The sequence below is a fragment of the Oryctolagus cuniculus genome, chromosome 5 (assembly GCF_964237555.1).
Source record: "Oryctolagus cuniculus chromosome 5, mOryCun1.1, whole genome shotgun sequence".
Classification (NCBI taxonomy): domain Eukaryota; kingdom Metazoa; phylum Chordata; class Mammalia; order Lagomorpha; family Leporidae; genus Oryctolagus; species Oryctolagus cuniculus.
The window spans coordinates 139,993,674-140,012,014 of NC_091436.1; the positions used below are offsets into that span (position 1 = coordinate 139,993,674).

The following is an 18,341-nucleotide window of genomic DNA, read 5'->3' on the forward strand; positions in this document are numbered from 1 at the left end:
ATATTTAGCAATATTAAAATTAAGACCGTTTAAAAATACTTCGTTCAGAAGGATAATAACCATTGTATGTTAAATTATTTTTAAATGTGAGAAGTGGCTATTTTCCAAAGTAAACAGAACAGTGAGAAGAGTGGCATTTTTACAGTCCATATTTTTGCAGGTGCTTTTCTATATGACATCTAGATTTTTGTATCTACTTCTGCATTTTACCTGGTATTTTGATCAAAGCATATTAAAAAAAATCTAGTTTTACAAAAATATACAGGAAAATATTTTTAAAAAAGGATTTCTTTATTTGAGAGGCGGAGTTAGAGAGAGAGAGAGAGAGAGAGAGAGAGAGAGAGATATCTTCCATCCACTAGTTCACTCCCTAAATTGCCTCAATGGCCTGGAGCTGGGCCGATCAGGAGCCAGAAGCCAGGAGCCAGGAAGTTCTTCTGGGTCTCCCATGTGGGTGCAGGGACCCAAGCACTTGGGCCACCTTCTGCTTTCCCAGGTCATTAGTAGAGAACTGGATTGGAAGTGGAGCAGCTGGGACTTGAACCAGTGCCCATATGGGATGTTGGTGCTGCAGGTGGAGGCTTAACCTACGCCATAGGGTCGGCCCCTTGATTGTATTTTTTTTTAATTTCTCAAACAGATTTTTATTAAGCAGCAAAGCAGAATTGCAACACAATTTAAATATTTGTCAATTATTTTAACAACAGGTATGCAAATGTTTGCAGTAATTACATATTTATATAGCTAATGCCATCCATCAAATCTTACATTAATACATAAGATTATTTCATGATAAAAAGTAGGAAAACTTAATCATCATAAACTATATTAGTTGATCTCTTTTCCTAGAATATTTTAATATTATTTCTGACTTTGATTATTCCCTTACCAATCTATAAACTAAATTTTAAAAATTGTTAAAGGATGGTGAAACTCTGCAAACCAAGTTGAGTTTACAGAAAATTCTTGGAGAACAAATAAGAAAAAAAATACTTGGGCCAGCACTGTGGCACAGCTGGTTAAGTCTGCAGTGCTGGCATCCCATATAGACACCAGTTCAAGTCTCAGCTGCTCTACTTCCAATCCAGCTCCCTGCTAACACACCTGGGAAGGCAATGGAGGATGGCCAAGTGCTTGGGTCTGGAAGAAGCTCCTGGCTCCTGGCTCCTGGCTTAGGCCTTGCCAACCCTAGCTATTGTGGCCTTTGGGGAGTGAACCAGCAGGTGGAAGATCTGTGTCTCCTTCTCTCTCTATAACTCTGCCTTTCAAATAAATAAATCTTTTTAAAAAAATACTGAGCAAGATAATCAATTAGTACATATGTAAAGCTCTCCCAATTTATTCATGATTCTGATACTAATATACTCAAGGAATCTTGCAGTTGATTTTGTGTATACTACAAATAAACCCTGAGACCAAACTCTTTGTAACTATTCTCTTCCAGTGATGTCTTACATAAGATTAAATAATTCATTTTCATATATATTCCCCCAAATATATACCCCCAAATATATACTCTGTTCCAGAGGTAACACAAACCCGGAGTGAAAACATTTGGAGTTGTTTTACTACTGTTTACCAAGTATTTTTATATCTTATTTTATTTTTCCACAAGATTTTCTAAAAATGCATTTTTTAAAAAAAATTTCTGCATAGTTTTTAAACACACATGACTAGAACCAAGTGGATTATTTTGTACAAAAGGAAGCTTTTTATTTATTTATTTATTTAATTTGAAAGGTAGAGTTACAGAGAGACAGAGGGAGAAGGAGAGGGAGAGGGAGAGGGAAGGGGAAGGGGAGAGGGAGAGATATCTTCTATCCGCTGGTTCACTCTCCAGATAGCTACAATGACCAGAGCTGGGCTGATCCAAAGCCAGGAGACAGGAGTTTCTTCCCAGTCTCCCACATGGGTGCAGAGCCCAAGGACTTGGGCCATCTTCTACTGCTTCTTCTGGTTCTCCCATGGAGCAGCAGGGACTTGAACTGGTGCCCATATGGGATGCCCGCATTACAGGCGGTGGCTTTACCTGCTACATCACAAAGCCAGCCCCAAGGAAATTTTCTTTCTTTTTTTTTTTGACTATTTATTCTTTCTTTTTTGTTAAAGATTTATTTATTTATTTGAAAGTGAGAGTTACACAGAGAGAGAATGAGAAGCAGAGAGAAAGAGAGAGGGGTCTTCTCTCTGCTGGTTCATTCCCTAGTCAGCCTCAATGGCTGGAGCTGTGCCAATCCGAAGCCATGAGGCAGGAGCTTCTTCTAGGTCTCCCATGTGGGTGCAGGGGCCCAAGGACCTGGGTCATCTATTGCTTTCCCAGGCCATAGCAGAGAGCTGGATGGGAAGAGGAGCAGCTGGAACTCGAACCTGTGCCCATACGGGATGCTGGCACTGCAGGCAGCAGCTTTACTCACTACACCACAGCGCTGTCCCCTATTTACTCTCAAGGAAAAGAAAAATTTTTTTAAATCCTCCATCTGTTTTCAATTGATGAAAGAGAAACCAGCAATCCTATCTCATTACTAAACATCACAAATGACAAGCTCTAGCTGAGAAAGTGTCTTATTTTTGTTAAGTTTCAACAATTAGGGTTCAGGTTACATCATAGATGATTACTAAAATTACTTTTACAAATGTTAAACTGTTTTCTTTGGGGAATGGGTTGGGAAGGAAGAGGCAGATGGGGCAGAGGCATGGCACGGTGCACAGGTGCATCAAGCCATGCATTCGGCACATGAGCTTGGCCACTTTTTCACAACATGCTGGGTTTTCCTTGTATATCTTGCCAGTCATAAAAGATAACTCTAAGCCTATAAATGAAAGCAAATTCAATAAAACATTCATCTTTGAGTGTCATAAAGTTATAACACTGGGATGTTATAAAGTCTCTACAGTACATTTGCACATTTTCATCATAGACTAACATAATACACAAACTTGTGGAAACATCCCGTTAAGTAGTCCATTTTGCCTACATCTGACATTATCTTTGTAATTATTCAGTTAAGCCACAATAAAAGTACTGTAATTTTGGGAATCTATGGAAGTTTTATAGGGGAAAAAAATAAGGGTCAGCAGCCACTCCATGAGAGAAGGGACTTCAGTCCTCTACTTCCTTTTGCTTTTTGTGTCAGTTGTTTGAAAAACACCAGAAGCTGACATGAGGCTTTCTGTATATTGTCCAAGAACTTGGTTTTCTGATTCTAACTTCAGAGTTTCTTCCTTAACTGCATGTACTTTTGTAGACAGATCTTCAAGTGTGTGCTGAGTGCAAACACTTGGTTAGTAAGTTGTGTATTTTCTTCCAGTTCCACCTGATTTCCAGCACCAGCTGCATCCGTCAGCGTTCATCATCTTGGATCAAGAACTTTTTGGGCCTTGGATGCCAAATCCTTGATGAATGTTCTTCCATCTGAGGCACAGAGAAAGGGAGGGATTGAGAGGTTGCTTCAGGCCAGGGGACTCAGATCAACTGTGGAATGAGAATGTTTTCAATAATGTTTTCAAATAACTGAGGATATTAATGTTTGATACTACACTGGGATGATGCGAGTGTTAACTGCTGCTGCTGCTGCTACTTCTTTTTAAAGATTTATTTATTTATTTATTTGAGAGGCAGAGGCAGAGGCAGAGAGAAAGAGAGAGAGAGAGAGAGAGAGAGAGAGAGAGAGAGAGATATCTTCCATCTGCTGGCTGCAACAGCCAAAGCTGGGCTGATCTAAAGCCAGGAGCTAGGAGCCCCCTTAGTTCTCCCACACAGGTACAGGGGCCCAAGCACTTCAGCCATCTTCCATCTGCCTTCCCAGGCCATCAGCAGGATGCTGGATTGGAAGTGGAGCAGCCAGGGATGGGATGCTGGCACTGCAAGAGGCAGCTTTACCTGCTACACCACAGCGCCAGCCCCCAGTGTTAGTTTTTTGAATGTTCCTTGCAGTGTAGAACCTGCAATATTATTATTGAATATTTCATATTCTGTTACGTTAAAACCCACAGGTCTTCCTTACACGTTGAGTGGATCCTGTTTTAATGCTTGAGTTTTTAAAAAGTATTGCCTTATTTCATCAAGTTGTGTAGATCTTCCAGTGTCAACACATGGAATTATAAATTGTAAAACAAAACAAAACAAACAATGTGTGTTAATATTACCACAGATTCCTCCAGAGAAGGTTTTAAGAATTGACAGGCTGTGAGTAGTGGGTATAAGTTCTTCAAAATTATAATTTTCTCTTGAGAGCTTACATTTTATTATTGGCAAAAATACTGTCAGTGGATTATCTTGAAGGGACAGGCTGATGGTATTCTCAGAAAGTGTTGGCTAAATGTCTAAATAATCGTTGTTTCTCTGTCATTCATTCTTTCAAGTAAAAATAGTATTCCGTAAAAGAATGCTAGGAGTCACGAGCATCATCTGGTTCTTCCACATGGGTGCAGGGGCCCACGCACTTGGACTATCTTCTGCTGCCTTCCCAGTCACACCAGCAGGGAACTGGATCAGAAGTGGAGCAGCTGGGACTGGAACTGGGATCCATATGGGATGCAGGCATTGCAGACATTTGAGGAGTAAATCAGCAGGTGGAAGATTCTCTCTGTCTCTCCTTCTTTCTTGCTCTGCATTTCAAATAAATAAATAAACAAATAAATAATTTTTTAAAGAAAATAGTTCTTGCAATAATAGGCCTAGGACAATGGTGTTGGAGATGGAGAAGAAAGACAGGAATGTGGGGAAGAGGGGTTGATCTGCTTTTTACTTTGAGGATCTGAGCTGCTGAGGGAGAGTGCTTCTTCCCCACCATTCCTACCAGCCTGGCAAGCAAGGTCAGTTCCCTGAATGTTTTGCTGACCTACTCGGCTTTCCCACTGGTGCTGTCTTTCCTCAGTGCCTCTATTTCGGTCAAGAAGAGGCACTCCTGGGCCTGGAGAGCTCCCAAGTCCATCTGTCCTTAGACACAATCCAGTGATTCTTGGTTTGCGTCTTGTGCTAGAGAAATAAGCAGGAATTGATGAGCTGGAACCTGGAGTCCCACTGAACAGGATGTATCAAGGACTATCAATGACTTGTTGCTTAGAGCTTTGTGGAATTCTGTATTTGTTTCTCTGGAGCTAATGTGGGGTATATAAGTGTGTAGGAAAATTTACACAGAAGATGCCTGCAGTGCTGGCATCCCACATGGGAGCTAGTTCAAGTCCTGGCTGTTCTACTTCTGATCCAGCTTTCTGATATGGCCTGGGAAGGCAGTGGAGGATGTCCCAAGTCCTTGGGCCCCTGCAGCCATGTGGGAGACCCAGAAGAAGCTCCTGGCTCCTGGCTTCAGATTGGCACAGCTCCGGCCATTGCAGCCATCTGGGGAGAAATCAGTGGATGGAAGACCTCTCCCTCTGTTTCTACCTCTCTGTAACTCTGCCTTTCAAATAAATAAATCTTACCTATTAGGCCACAGCACCGTCCTCAAAATAAATAAATACACCTTAAAAAAAATGGTGTGAATGGGGCTGGTGCTGTGGCATAATGGGTTGAGCCTCTGTCTGTAGCACCAGCATCCCATATGGGTGCTAGGTTGAGTCCTGGCTCCTCCACTTCTGATCCAGCTCCCTGCTGATGGCCTGGGAATGCAGGAGCTTCCCACATGGGAGAAAGGATGGGGGTTTCAGGTTCCTGGATTTGGCTTGGCTCAGATCCAGCAGGTGTGGCTATTTGAGGAGTGAACCAGCAGATGGAAGATCTTTCGCTCTCCGTCCCTGCCCCTGATACTCTGCCCCTTAAATAAATAAGCAAACACATTAATTAATTATAAATAGATCTTTTAAAAAGTGAGAATCAAGCACTTGCTCTTGGTCCTATACACAGAAAGTTGACTGTCAGCATGAGGGAGTCCACTTCCTCACTGAGGTTGTCCTCTTAGATGGAGCTCTGGGCTGCGGGAAGAGGGGGACCTGGCTTAACCTGTGTGGTTAAGAGTGAGCCAGTTAGAATCTTCTTCCTACAGCATCTGAGCAGGTTCACAGCTTTTTAATGGATCAATCTAGATATCACTTGTAAATCCTTGCTTTGTGTGTTTCCTTGTTGCTGTTAAGGTTTTTCTTCATCTCATTTCCCAAAAGATTCACATCAATATTACAGCAACAAAGATATTTTTCAAGTGCCTAACACAACAATCATGTTTCCCCTCTGTTCTCTCTCTCTCTCTCTCTCTTTTTTTTTTTTTTTTTTGGACAGGCAGAGTGGACAGTGAGAAAGAGAGACATAGAGAAAGGTCTTCCTTTTTCTGTTGGTTCACCCCGCAATGGCCGCCGCGGCCGGCGCACTGCAGCCGTTGCACCACGCTGATCAGAAGCCAGGAGCTGGGCGCCTTCTCCTGGTCTCCCATGCAGGTGCAGGGCTCAAGCACTTGGGCCATCCTCCACTGCACTCCCTGGCCACAGCAGAGAGCTGGACTGGAAGAGGAGCAACCAGGACAGAATCCGGCACCCTGACCAGGACTAGAACCCGGTGTGCGAGTGCTGCAGCCAGAGGATTAGCCTATTGAGCCGCGGCGCCGGCCTCCCTTCTGTTCTCTTGCAGTGCGCTCAGGGATGGCTTTGGGCACTAACACGAGGCATCGCTTCACTTAGTGCTGTGCTGAGCTCAGCCAACACTGAGCTGCTTTCCACTCCCAGGTGCTAAAATAAGGTGCTTGCTGTGGAGGATTGGAGGGAAAAGCCGAGTGGAAGTTGGAATTGAGGAAGAGACTGGTAGCAGTCTGTCTCCTTTCTCCATGCACCAAGCAATGGTTAATTGCCACCACATGCCCTGCACTGTTTACCTGTGTCCTCAGGTGCTTGATGCTGAGATGTGGTTGAGGCCCATGTCAAGTGCTGTCTGCCCTTTTCCTCATCCAAAAGTCAATACCAAGAGAATTCATCCTGAACACACACTTGGTGAAGAAGAAAGGAAGGAGGGTAGGAGCAAAAACCTGGGTTTTCCCAGAGAGCTCCCTCTCCTGTGACCTGGAGTAGTTAGCTTGAGGGAGGAGATTAGGAGAAATCCAGGAAAAAAAAAAAAAAAGGATAAGGAAGGAGTAAAATTACCCACTGTCAGAGTGAGTCATCCCCTAAGGAACTGAAATAGACCTGTTCCATTTAGAAAAATATATGTATTTTATTTATTTGAAAGGCAGAGTGACACAGAGAGGCAGAGACAGAAAGAGTTCTTCCATCCACTGGTTCACTCCCCAAATGGCTGGGAAAGTTGAGTCTGGGCCAGGCTGAAGCCAGGAGCTCTGTCCAGGTTTCCCATGTGGTTGCAGAGGCCCAAACACTTGGACCTTCTGCTGCTTTCCCAGGCACATCAGCAGAGAGCTGGCTCAGAAGTGGAGCTGCCAGGACTCAAACCAGCACCCATTTGAGATGCCGGCGTTGCAGGCATCAGCTTAACCTCATGCGCACCGCAACAGCCTGATGCTGCTCCATTTCAGTGTTCTTAAGGAAGAACACCTTCCTCCTAAGGAGGAACACCTGGTGTTTTAGGCAAAGATTTGAGTGAAAGAGGTTGACCCACCTTCTGCTTCCAGGTCCTGCTACAACGTTGCTGTTCTATGTACTTTGTCTTTTCTTTATATACTAAATAAGTAAAATAGTTCATTTGATCCATTGTCAATATGTTCTATATGCATGATGGGACTTCAGCAAGTTTGTGGAAAAATGACTTAAAAGGTTAGTTTATTATGGTGTCAATTATTTTTATAATTCATGAACACTGTTTTCTTTTTAAAGATTTATTTATTTGAGAGGCAGAGTTACAGGGAGTGACAGAGAGAGAGAGAGAGAGAGGTCTTCCATCGCTGGTTCGCTCTCCAAATGGCCACAATGGCTGGACCTGGGCTGATCCGAAGGCAAGAGCCAGGAGCCAGGAGCTTCTTCCAGATCTCCCACGTGGGTGCAGAGGCCCAAGGTCTTGGCCATCTTCTACTGCTTTCCCAGGCCATAGCAGAGAGCTGGATCGCAAGTGGAGCAGCCAGGACTCGAACCAGCACCCATATGGGATGCCGGCGCTGCAGGCTTAGCCTACTACGCCACGGCACTGGCCCCCACAGTGTTTTTATAACACATTCATTCCATGAATCTTTTGAAGACCCCTCTTGTATTTTTTTTTCTGTCAATGACTTTCAACTCTGCTGTGCTTATCTCTTATTGCCTACTGGATCGTAATTCCTTTAACAATTTCCTGGCCATAGTCTGTGATTTTACAGGTATTTAATGTTTTTAGAATTATCTCGTGGGATCTGTGTTGTAGCATAGTACTTTAAACTAATGATTGCAATGCCAGCATTCCATATCAGAGTACTGGTTTGAGTCCTGGTTGCTTCATTTCTGATCCCGCTTCCTGCTAATGCACCTGAGAAAGCTTTGGATGATGGACCAAGTACTTGGATCCCTGATACTCACATGGGAGACCCAGATGGAGTTGCTGGCTCCTGACTTGTGGCATTTGGGGAGTGAGCTACCAGATGAAAAACTCTCCTTCTCTGTCTCTCTCCCCTTCCCTAAGTCTGCCTTTCAAATGAATGAATGAATGAATAAGTAAATCTTAAAATAATTAGGGGCAAGTGTTGTGGTGCAGTGGGTTAAGCTGTCACCTACAACACCAATATCCCATATGAATGCAAGATTTGAGTTGTGACTGCTTCACTTCCTATCTAGCTCCCTGCTAATATACCTGGGAAAGCAGTGGAACATAGTCCAGGTACTGGGCTTTTGCCACCCATGTGGGAGACCTGTATGGAGTTGCTGACTCTGGGCTTTAGTATGGCCCAATCCTGACCATTGTGGCCATCTGGGGCATGAACCAGTGGATAGAAGATCTCTCTTGCTCTGTCTCTCCTCTTTGTAACTCTGCTCTTGAATAATTAAATAAATCTTAAAAATTATCTCATCACAGTATTTCAAAAAGCAATCCTTTTGAAATCTCAAGTTGACTTCATAAACCCCCAAATTCCAATGTCTCAACACCAGGGAAGACTGTTTTTTGGTAAATCTACTGCCCAGTGTGGTTCTAATTAAACAGTGTGTTCAAAGGCTGGGAGGTAGTACTGTCTGCTCCTTGCAGTCACTCAGGGCTTCAGGCTGACAGCATGTTCTGTGTGGCTCTGAAGGCCATCATGTCTATCCAGAAGCAGGTAAATCAAGCATGTAGAAAATGTATATGGAGCTTTTCTAATTGATTTATGAATCTTTATAGATAACATGGATAATTATACTTTTCCTATTTTTGTTTCCCACTCCTAAATTTCTTTTTTTTAAAAAATTTATTTGAAATAGTTAGAGAGAGAGGTAGAGACAGAGAGAGGTCTTCCATCCCATGGTTCACTCTCCAGATGGCAGCAATGACCAAAGCCAGGAGATCCAAAGCCAGGAGACAGGAGCTTCTTCCTGGTCTCCCATGTGGGTGCAGGGCCCAAGGACTTGGGCCATCCTCCACTGCCCTCCCTGGCCACAGCAGAGAGCTGGACTGGAAGAGGAGCAACGGGACAGAATCCGGCCCCCTAACGGGGACTAGAACCTGGGGTGCCAGCGCCACAGGCAGAGGATTAGCCAAGTGAGCTGAGGGGCCGGCCTAATACTTTTCATTTTCTAGATGGAGAGAAGGTGAGGAGGGCAGAGGCAGAGGGGAGGTGGTGAAGAGAACTGTGAAGAGGATTGTGGGGAGCAACTCAGACTAGACTGTTACTGGAATTAAGACTTATTCTGGGCCGGCGCCGCGGCTCACTAGGCTAATCCTCCGCCTAGCGGCGCCGGCACACCGGGTTCTAGTCCCGGTTGGGGCGCCGGATTCTGTCCCGGTTGCCCCTCTTCCAGGCCAGCTCTCTGCTGTGGCCAGGGAGTGCAGTGGAGGATGGCCCAGGTGCTTGGGCCCTGCACCCCATGGGAGACCAGGAAAAGCACCTGGCTCCTGGCTCCTGCCATCGGATCAGCGCGGTGCGCCAGCCGCAGCGCGCCAGCCGCGGCGGCCATTGGAGGGTGAACCAACGGCAAAGGAAGACCTTTCTCTCTGTCTCTCTCTCTCACTGTCCACTCTGCCTGTCAAAAAAAAAAAAAAAAAAAAGACTTATTCTATGCATCTGCTCTCCCACAATATGGCGCTGGGAGAGGAGGAAACAGCTTCTACACAGCTGCCTCCAGTTCAACCAATAAACAGCAGGACCTGCTCCTGATTGGAGGAGGGCAGCGTACTCGGCATGTGGGTAGCAGAGTTGGGATTGGCGGAAGAGGACTATAAAGGAGGAGAGAGACAACATGCACCAGGAACATCTATCTGAAGGAACACCTGTGCAGCCCCCGAGAGAGCCGGCCATTGGTGTGCCGCTCCCCCGCAGAAGTGGGGAAAAGTGGCAGGGGGAACCGCCCTTCCACGGAGGTGGAAGGGACGGTAGCCAACCCGGGAAGAACCAGCAGCAAACCCGGGGAGGGCCGAGCAGATGAAAGAACAACGCAGGGTCCTGTGTCGTTCCTCCACGAAGACGGGGAGCGACAAGGATGAGGCAAGAGAGGTGCAGAGAGGAGGAGAGGTGCAGTATGGTTCAGACGTGCAGCACTTAGAACTGTCGTTTAATGACTGAAACATCCATAGTTCACAGGCCAGGGCTTGGTGTTGTGTAGACACTGAAGGGTATGGTTCTCCTGCAGCTTCCAGGGGGGTAGGCAACCACTAGAGAATGTCTTACTGTAGGTTTCCTCCATGTGGTGGGCCACAGTTTCAAGGGAACTTTCTAGGGGATGATGAGGACCATCAGTGCAAGAAAGGAAAGCCCTCCTTGCTGCACTTGGTTCCAGACAGCAATTCAGCTCCTCTGCACCATCATTCCATGTTCTCTTCAAGCCCAGACCACACCTGTGCTCGTCCTGGTGCTCTGCCTGGTGATTCCACCCCAGTCCTCCTCCCTCCTGAGGCCCTGGCTTCTTGGCCTTTATTACCTGTGGTTGCCACAGCTGCTCACATGCAGTCTTAAGTGGATGTGAGGGGTCCAAGAGATGATGCTCCCACTGTGCTCCCCATGATGGTCAGGAGCTGTTATCCCTACCCTCACAGTGGCTCCCGCCTTTGCCTGCTGCTGACTGGCAGGTGGAGCCCAAAGTAAACAGGTGGTAGTCACACCTTAGCTCTGGGTTTAAGGGGACTCTTAGTGTGTTCCTTGTTGGGAGCATCCTGCTCTGGAACCCAAACTTCTAGACCAGAAGAGTCTGCTGAGGGCATGGGAAGCACAAACATCCAATGTGGGCTACTGGACTTAGGTGTAAGAGTTATTCTTTCTTACACCCATGAGTGTCAGAGATCCACTTAGCCCACCTTTTGTAAAATTAGTACCCAATCAAAGCTGTTGCTTTCAATCTTGGTGCATTCTTCATTGTGAAGGATAACCCCATTGTTGCAGGTGTCATCTTTGAAATAATAGTATTGGTGCATCCTCAAGGCCATTCCAGTGCCATATGAGCTGCCACAGTCTGTGTGCAGCACTGTGGGATAGCCCTAATAGAGCTCTTCTGCTGCTTTCCTAGGTGCATTAGTAGGGAGGTGGATCGGAAGTGGAGTAGCTGGGACTTGAACTGACGTCCATATGCGATGCTGACCCAGAAAGCTCCAGGTTCCTGGCTTCTGCTTGGCCCAGCTGTGGCCATTGCTGCCCATTGGGAAGTGAACCAGCAGATGGAATATTTCTCTCTCTCTGCCTCTCTGAACTCTGCCTTTCAAATAAATAAATGAATATTAAAAAAAATCAAAGCCTGTGATGGTCTGAACAGCAATGGACACAATCCCAAACCCCATCCACACTGGGCTTTTCCTGTCTTTATGTACAACACAGCCTAGCAAATACATGGATTCTGGAAGATGCTCAGGTATTCTATTTATTTATTCTCAAATTTTAGGAATACTCTAAATAGAAGATGTGTGTGTGTGTGTGTGTGTGTGTGTGTGTGTGTGTGAATATAAAACATTTAAATTGGGGCCAGTGCTGTGGCATAGTGGGTAAAGCCATTGCCTGCAGTGCCGGCATCCTGTGTGGGTGCTGGTTTGAGTCCTGACTACTCCATTTCCAATCCAGCTTCCTACTAATGTGCCTGGGAAGGCAGTGTTTGATAGCTCAAGTGCTTGAGTCCCTGAACCCATGTGGGAGACCAGGAAGAAGCTCCTGGCTTCTGGCTTTGGATCAGCCCAGCTTTGGCAGTTGCAACCATTTGGGCAGATGGAAGTGCTCTATCTACTCTCTCTCTCTCTGTCTATGCCTCTCTGTAATTCTGCCTTTCAAATAAATAAATAAATAAATCTTAAAAAATCATTTAAATTGAAAATGTTGACACTACAATACATCCAATAGTTGTTACAGATGCAATTAGTATATTCTATAACTGCCAGGGTAATGTTATTTTTTCCTTTAAGGAAACTGTAAGTGACACTCTGGTTTAGACGTGTATCCTCACTCTTCAGAAAGCCCATGTTCTATCATGGTGACGTATGGTCAGACTTCACAGCCACAATTGTTAAACACTTGGATCCACTTGGATCGAGTTATAACAAAGCTTTTTTTTTTTTTTTTTCAAAAGGACGCTGTACACATTTATTTATCAATTCTGGTACCTTAATCATTAACATACAGAAACATGCATCATGAGACGCAAAAAGCATCGGCCATCCCTGCTGCCTGTTAGCAACTTGTCACTCCTGAGCAACCTCAGCTCACTGAGGTCTGTGGTCATTTTTCCCATTCATCCTGACAGAGGGAGTGATCTCAGTACAAATGCAACATATTACACAATTCCTTACAAAAGCGTCACACGTTAAACCGAAGTATTCCACAGACTTGCTACAGGCTATAAGCTCTGTCTCCGTCTCCAGCGATCCAACTCGACGTCTGGGCATAATGGTGCCTCTCTCAGCATGGCTGGCACGCCGATGAGTATCTTCAAACAGGAGGCGCCTCCCACGCGTCCTGAGGGCTGCACTCTGAGCCGGGTCGGTCCTGGACCCCTGGGCGGGCTTCCTCTCTCACGCCGAGGTCCGGGCCTGCAGCGGCGAGGCCTCTGCGTCCCGCCGGTAGAGGGAGCGCGCTCCCCGGCACCTTTGGTGGCCGGCTGTTCGCAGGGTCTTCCCGCCAGGGAACTTGGGCGCACCTGGCCTAGGTCAGGCTGCTTTCTTTCACCAAACGTTCTCCAACCGCCCTGCCGCTTCCCGCTGTCCAGGGGAAGAGCCACAGTGGCCAAGCAAAAAAAAAAAAAAAAAAAAAAAAAAGCAAGCAAACAAACAGAAAACCAGAAAACCCCATGGCCTCTTGCTCTGCCAGGAAAAGACCAAGCCGCTGTGCTAGGGTTTCATCATCCCTTCATTAATCCATCATACTCTCATGGTAGAAATTAAAAAAATAAAATCAGCCCCGACCCGCGGGAGGCCGGCGGCGATGACCCGTGAGAGCCTTTTCCACAGGGACTGGGGCGAGCCCCGTCTCTCCCGGGTCCACGAGACGGGTGCAGCCCGTCCGTAGAAGAAGCGGAGGGGGCACTCACCGGCCGCGCCCTGGCTGTGGTAGCACAGCGCGGTGTGCGGGTTCCCGCGGGAAATCTGTGCGTGTCCCGGACCCAGTGCCCCGGGTCCACCTGCCGCATCCATGGCGCCCGCGGCTCCATCCTCGGACTCGCGGCGTCGTTGTCGGGGAGTCAGCGCCAGGTGGGTTCGAGTTGGGTGCTGGATGGGCCGGGGGCGACGGAGACGCGGCTCTCTCCGCGGTCCAGTGTCCTGGCGGTGCGGTCTCCCGGCTCCTGCTCTCCTGCCCCGCACTCACCCCCGCACTCACCTGTCAGGGTCTCGGGCAAGGCCAGGGCCCCAGAGAGCGGCAGGAGGAGGGTCCCGTAACCCCACGGCACCCACCCTGGGCGTCTGCGGAGAATCTCAGGCTTGCTGGTTCCGGGTTTGATAACCTGGGTCCGGCGGCCCTGATTGGCTTTTCTGAAAGCGGACGCGCAATGGGAGTGGGAACTGATGACAGAAGGATCTGACCTGGATTGAGAGAGGAGTGGGATTGGGGAGACCCGAAGTCTGCCCGCTGGGCTCCGCCACTGCAGACGCAGCGCTCGGGACTAAGCCTGGAGCCACGCTGGACCTGGGGCTGCGTGGATTCTTTTCCCGCGCCGAGCGCTCGCCATCACGCCACCTCCGAGAGCTTGCCCAGGAGCTAGTCAGCGGTTCGGAAGCGTTTTGGTTTCCGAGTCTCTAGATTCTCTGAGAAATTAGTGCGGATTAAAAAAAAAAAAATAGTGGGAGGGTTGTTTGGCCGCATCTATGAATCTTACAGTGTTGACTCATTTAATTTCAAGTTACTAGATAAACAGTGGGTACTGTTAGGGTAACTCCCACCAGAAAAGACTGTAAGTATTGGGAAACGGTTGGTCTAGTGGATACATGCGCCCTGATATCCTAACCTTGAGAACTTACATTTTTTTCTCCATTGGCAAAAATATCATCAGTGGGTACTGTCGAACGAACCAACTCCTGTTCGGTTTTGAGAAAGTGTTGGCGAAATAGCTAGGTCCAGGTGATCATGGTTTCTCTGTCTTTGCTGCTGCTTCTTTTTTATATAGAAAGCTTTTATTTATCACTTCTTGGCTTTTTGGGTAAGATCAAATGTAGAAAGTTTTTATTTAATAAATATAAATTTCATAAGTACAACTTTGGATTATAGCGGTTCTTCCCCCCATACCTGCCCTCCCACCCCCACATCCCACCTCCTACTCAATCTCCCATCCCATTCTTCATTAAGATTCATTTTAATTATCTTTATATATGCAAGATTTAACAATTGACACTCGTATATATGATGTGAGTGATCACCCGAGGCTCTTGTCATGAGCTACCAAGGCTGTGGAAGACTCTTGAGTCCACAAACTCCGAAGTTTTTTAGTCAAGGCCATAGTCAAAGTGGAAGTTCTCTCCTCCCTTCAGAGAAAGGTACCGCCTTCTTTGATGGCCCCTTTTTCCACTGGGATCTCACTCACAGAGATCTTTCATGTAGGTCATTTTTTGCCAAAGTGTCTTGGCCTTCCATGCCTGAAATGCTCTCATGGGCTTTTTAGCCAGATCTGAATACCTTAAGGGCTGATTCTGAGGCCAGAGTGCTGTTTAGGGCATTTGTCATTCTATGCGTCTGCTGTGTGGTCTGCTTCTCATGTTGGGTGGTTTTCTCCTTTTTAATTATTTTTTTCAAAATACTTACTTTAATTTGAAATTCAGAGTTACACAGAGTAGAGGCAGAGAGAAAGAGAGAGAGAGAGAGAGAGAGAGAGAGAGAGAGAGGTCTTCCATCCGATGGTTCAGTCCCCTTTGGCCACAATGGCCAGAGCTGTGCTGATCTGAAGCCAGGAGTCAAGAGTCTCTTCCAGGTCTCCCATGCGGGTAATGGGGCCCAAGGACTTGGGCCATCTTCTACTGCTTTCCCAGGCCACATCAGGGAGCTGGATCGGAAGTGGAGCAGCTGGGTCTTGAACTGGTGCCCATATGGGATGCTGGCGCTTCAGGCCAGGGCATTAATCCACTGCACCACAGCGCCGGCCCCTCTCCTTTTTTATTCTATCAATTATTATTAACTGACACCTGGTCTTATTTATGTGATCCCTTTGACACTTAATCCTATCTTTATGATCAGTTATGAACTTAAATTGATCACTTTAACTAGTAAGATGGCATTGGTACCTGCTAACTTAATGGGATTTGGAGTCCCATGGCAAGGTTTTAGCTTTACCCTCAGGTGTAAGTCTGTGGGAATGTGTGTCGAGCTGTACATCTCCTCCCTCTCTTATTCCCACTCTTATTTTTAACAGGAAGGGATCACTTTTCAATTGGATTTAGACACCTAAGAATAATTCTGTGTTAAGTAAAGAGTTTTACCAATGGTCTTAAGTAGAAAAAGAGGATACTGAAAAGAATAAAATAGTAAGTTATTCCTCGACAGTCAAGAAGGGCTGATCAAGTCATTGCTTCTCATAATGTCAGTTTCACTTCTACAGGTTTTCTTTTAAGTGCTCAGTTAGTTGTCACAGATCAGGAAGAATATATGATATTTTCCCTTTGAGACTGGCTTATTTCACTCAGCATGATGCTTTCCAGGTTCCTCCATTTTGTTGCAAATGACCAGATTTCAATTTTTTTATCATTGTGTAGTTTTCTATAGGGTACATATCCCATAATTTCTTTATCCAGTCTTCCATTGGTGGGCATTTAGGTTGATTCCATGGGATATGCACTCTGTCCTTGATTCTTTCTTTCTTTATTTTTTAAAATTTATTTGACAGAGTTAGACAGTGAGAGAGAGAGAGACAGAGAGAAAGGTCTTTTTTCCATTGGTTCACTCCCCAAATGACTGTTACGGCCAGAACTATGCCCATCTGAAGCCAGGAGCCAGGTGTTTCCTCCTGGTCTCCCACACGGGTGCAGGTGCCCAGGCAGTTGGGCCATCCTCCACTGCATTCCCAGGCCACAGCTGTGAGCTGGATTGGAAGAGGAGCAACTGGGAGTAGAACCTGGCACCCACATGGGATGCTGGCGCCGCAGGCAGAAGATTAACCAAGCGAGCCACGGTTCTGGCCTCTGTCCTTGCTTCTTTCAGGCATAAAGGTATTCCATAGAAAGGAAGGGTCTAGTACAGCTAACAACATGATTGTCATTGGCACAAAATCCTACTTTGGATGTAGCCTAATTGCTTAGTTGTATTTTCATTTGGTTACATAAGAAGATGTCTTGATAATGTAAACTTCAGAATGCAGACTTAATAAAATTAATATTTTTGAAAACTTCAGCTTTTTAAATAAAATTCAACTAATGTAATAAAATTAGTATTTTTGAGAACTTCAACTTTACAAAACAGGACATGTTTTAGTGAAACTGGCTTTATCCCTTCAGCAGTTTAGAGGTGGTGAAGATTGTAATTACTGCTGCCGTTTGGTCTCCTGGCGTCCATCCTTGCTGAATTTGCTTTTAGTGAAATAATGTATTAGTGGTATCTTAAAGTAGTTTTCACTCTTGGATCATGTGAATGGATCTCAGCAACTCCGAGGATTCCATAGAACACTGGAGAAGGCTGCAGAAACGTAGCTTTTTTTTTTAATTAATTTTTTTATTTAATAAATGTGAATTTATAAAGTGCAACTTTTGTATTGTTGTGCCCCCCCCACCTCCCTTCCTCCTGCGGCCCTCCCCTCTCCCACTCCCTCTCCCATCCCACCCTTCATCGAGTTTCATTTTCAATTACCTTCATATACAGAAGATCAACTTAGTATATACTAAGTAAGGATTTCAACAGGCTGCGCTCACACAACTGCACAAGGTATAGGGTATTGTTCGACTATTAGTGTTGTCTTTAAGTTTCATAGTAAAACACATTAAGGACAGAGATCCTACGTGGGGAGCCTGTACCCAGTGACTCCCATTGTTGATTTAACAATTGGCACTCTTATTTATGATGTCAGCAATCACCCAAGGCTCTTGCTATGAGCTGTCTAGGCTGTGGAAGTCCCTTGAGTTCACCAGCTCTGAACTTGTTTAGTTAAGGCCGTATCACAGTGGAGGTTCCTTCTTCCCTTCGGAGAAAGGCGCCTCCCTCCTTGATGGCCTGAGAAACGTAGCTTTGAGATCTGCTGTTCCGAATAGACAATGGACACTTCCTGTCTGACTCTGTCCTGTTTGCTTCTTCATTTCCCAGCATTCTGGTACCTGAGCAGGACTCCCTGCCTCCCCAAGCTTGGCTAGTGCTCGGCTTCTAAGAGAAGAGACCCCCTCTGTTGCCTGATGGTGTGCTGCCTTGGAACAGAGGTGGCCGCATGAATTTCCCCCTTTGGAGCTGGGAAAAGTTTGTGAGGTCAGGTGGAGATTCACTCAGGACACATCTTGCTTTCAAGTATCCATGTCCGTGACAGCCATCTGATGCAATCTCTAGCTTTCACACAGAGGTGACAAAGTGTGGTCTTTTTTTTTTTTTTTCTGTGTCTGATTTGTTTCACGTAATGGTGTATTCTCCAGTTCCATCTATTTTGCTGTGAATGCCAGGATTTCATTTCTCACGTGACTGTCTAGTGTTTCACTACATATATTTACCCCATGTTCTCTTTGTATTCATCCATCAATGGATACCTAGGTTGACTCCATATCTTGGCTATTGTGAACAATGTTGCATTGAACATGGGAGAACAGCTATCTCTGATAAGCCAATTTCATTCCCTTCATATATATATCCAGAAGTGGGATAGCCAAGTCTGATAGTAGTTCTATTTTCAGCTTTTTGAGGAACATCCATATTGCTTTAATGGCAGCTAGCAGGTGGGATGAGGGA

At 45.9% G+C, this 18,341-nt stretch overlaps 1 protein-coding gene, 1 long non-coding RNA gene and 1 pseudogene across 2 annotated transcripts in view; 1 reads left to right on the plus strand and 2 right to left on the minus strand.

Annotated features, from left to right (window-relative positions):
• The window catches only part of LOC100355380 (patr class I histocompatibility antigen, A-2 alpha chain), a 69,989-nt gene that overhangs the window by 146 nt on the left and 51,502 nt on the right, over positions 1–18,341 (plus strand). The gene's annotated exons all lie outside the window — the stretch shown is intronic.
• Positions 3,109–3,354, minus strand: LOC127493270 (short coiled-coil protein pseudogene; annotated as a pseudogene).
• On the minus strand, positions 9,724–17,535 carry LOC138849691 (uncharacterized). Its single transcript, XR_011388739.1, has 3 exons — positions 17,265–17,535; positions 14,456–14,626; positions 9,724–14,242 (listed from the first exon to the last, which is right to left on the minus strand). It is a non-coding gene; the product is annotated as an uncharacterized lncRNA (long non-coding RNA).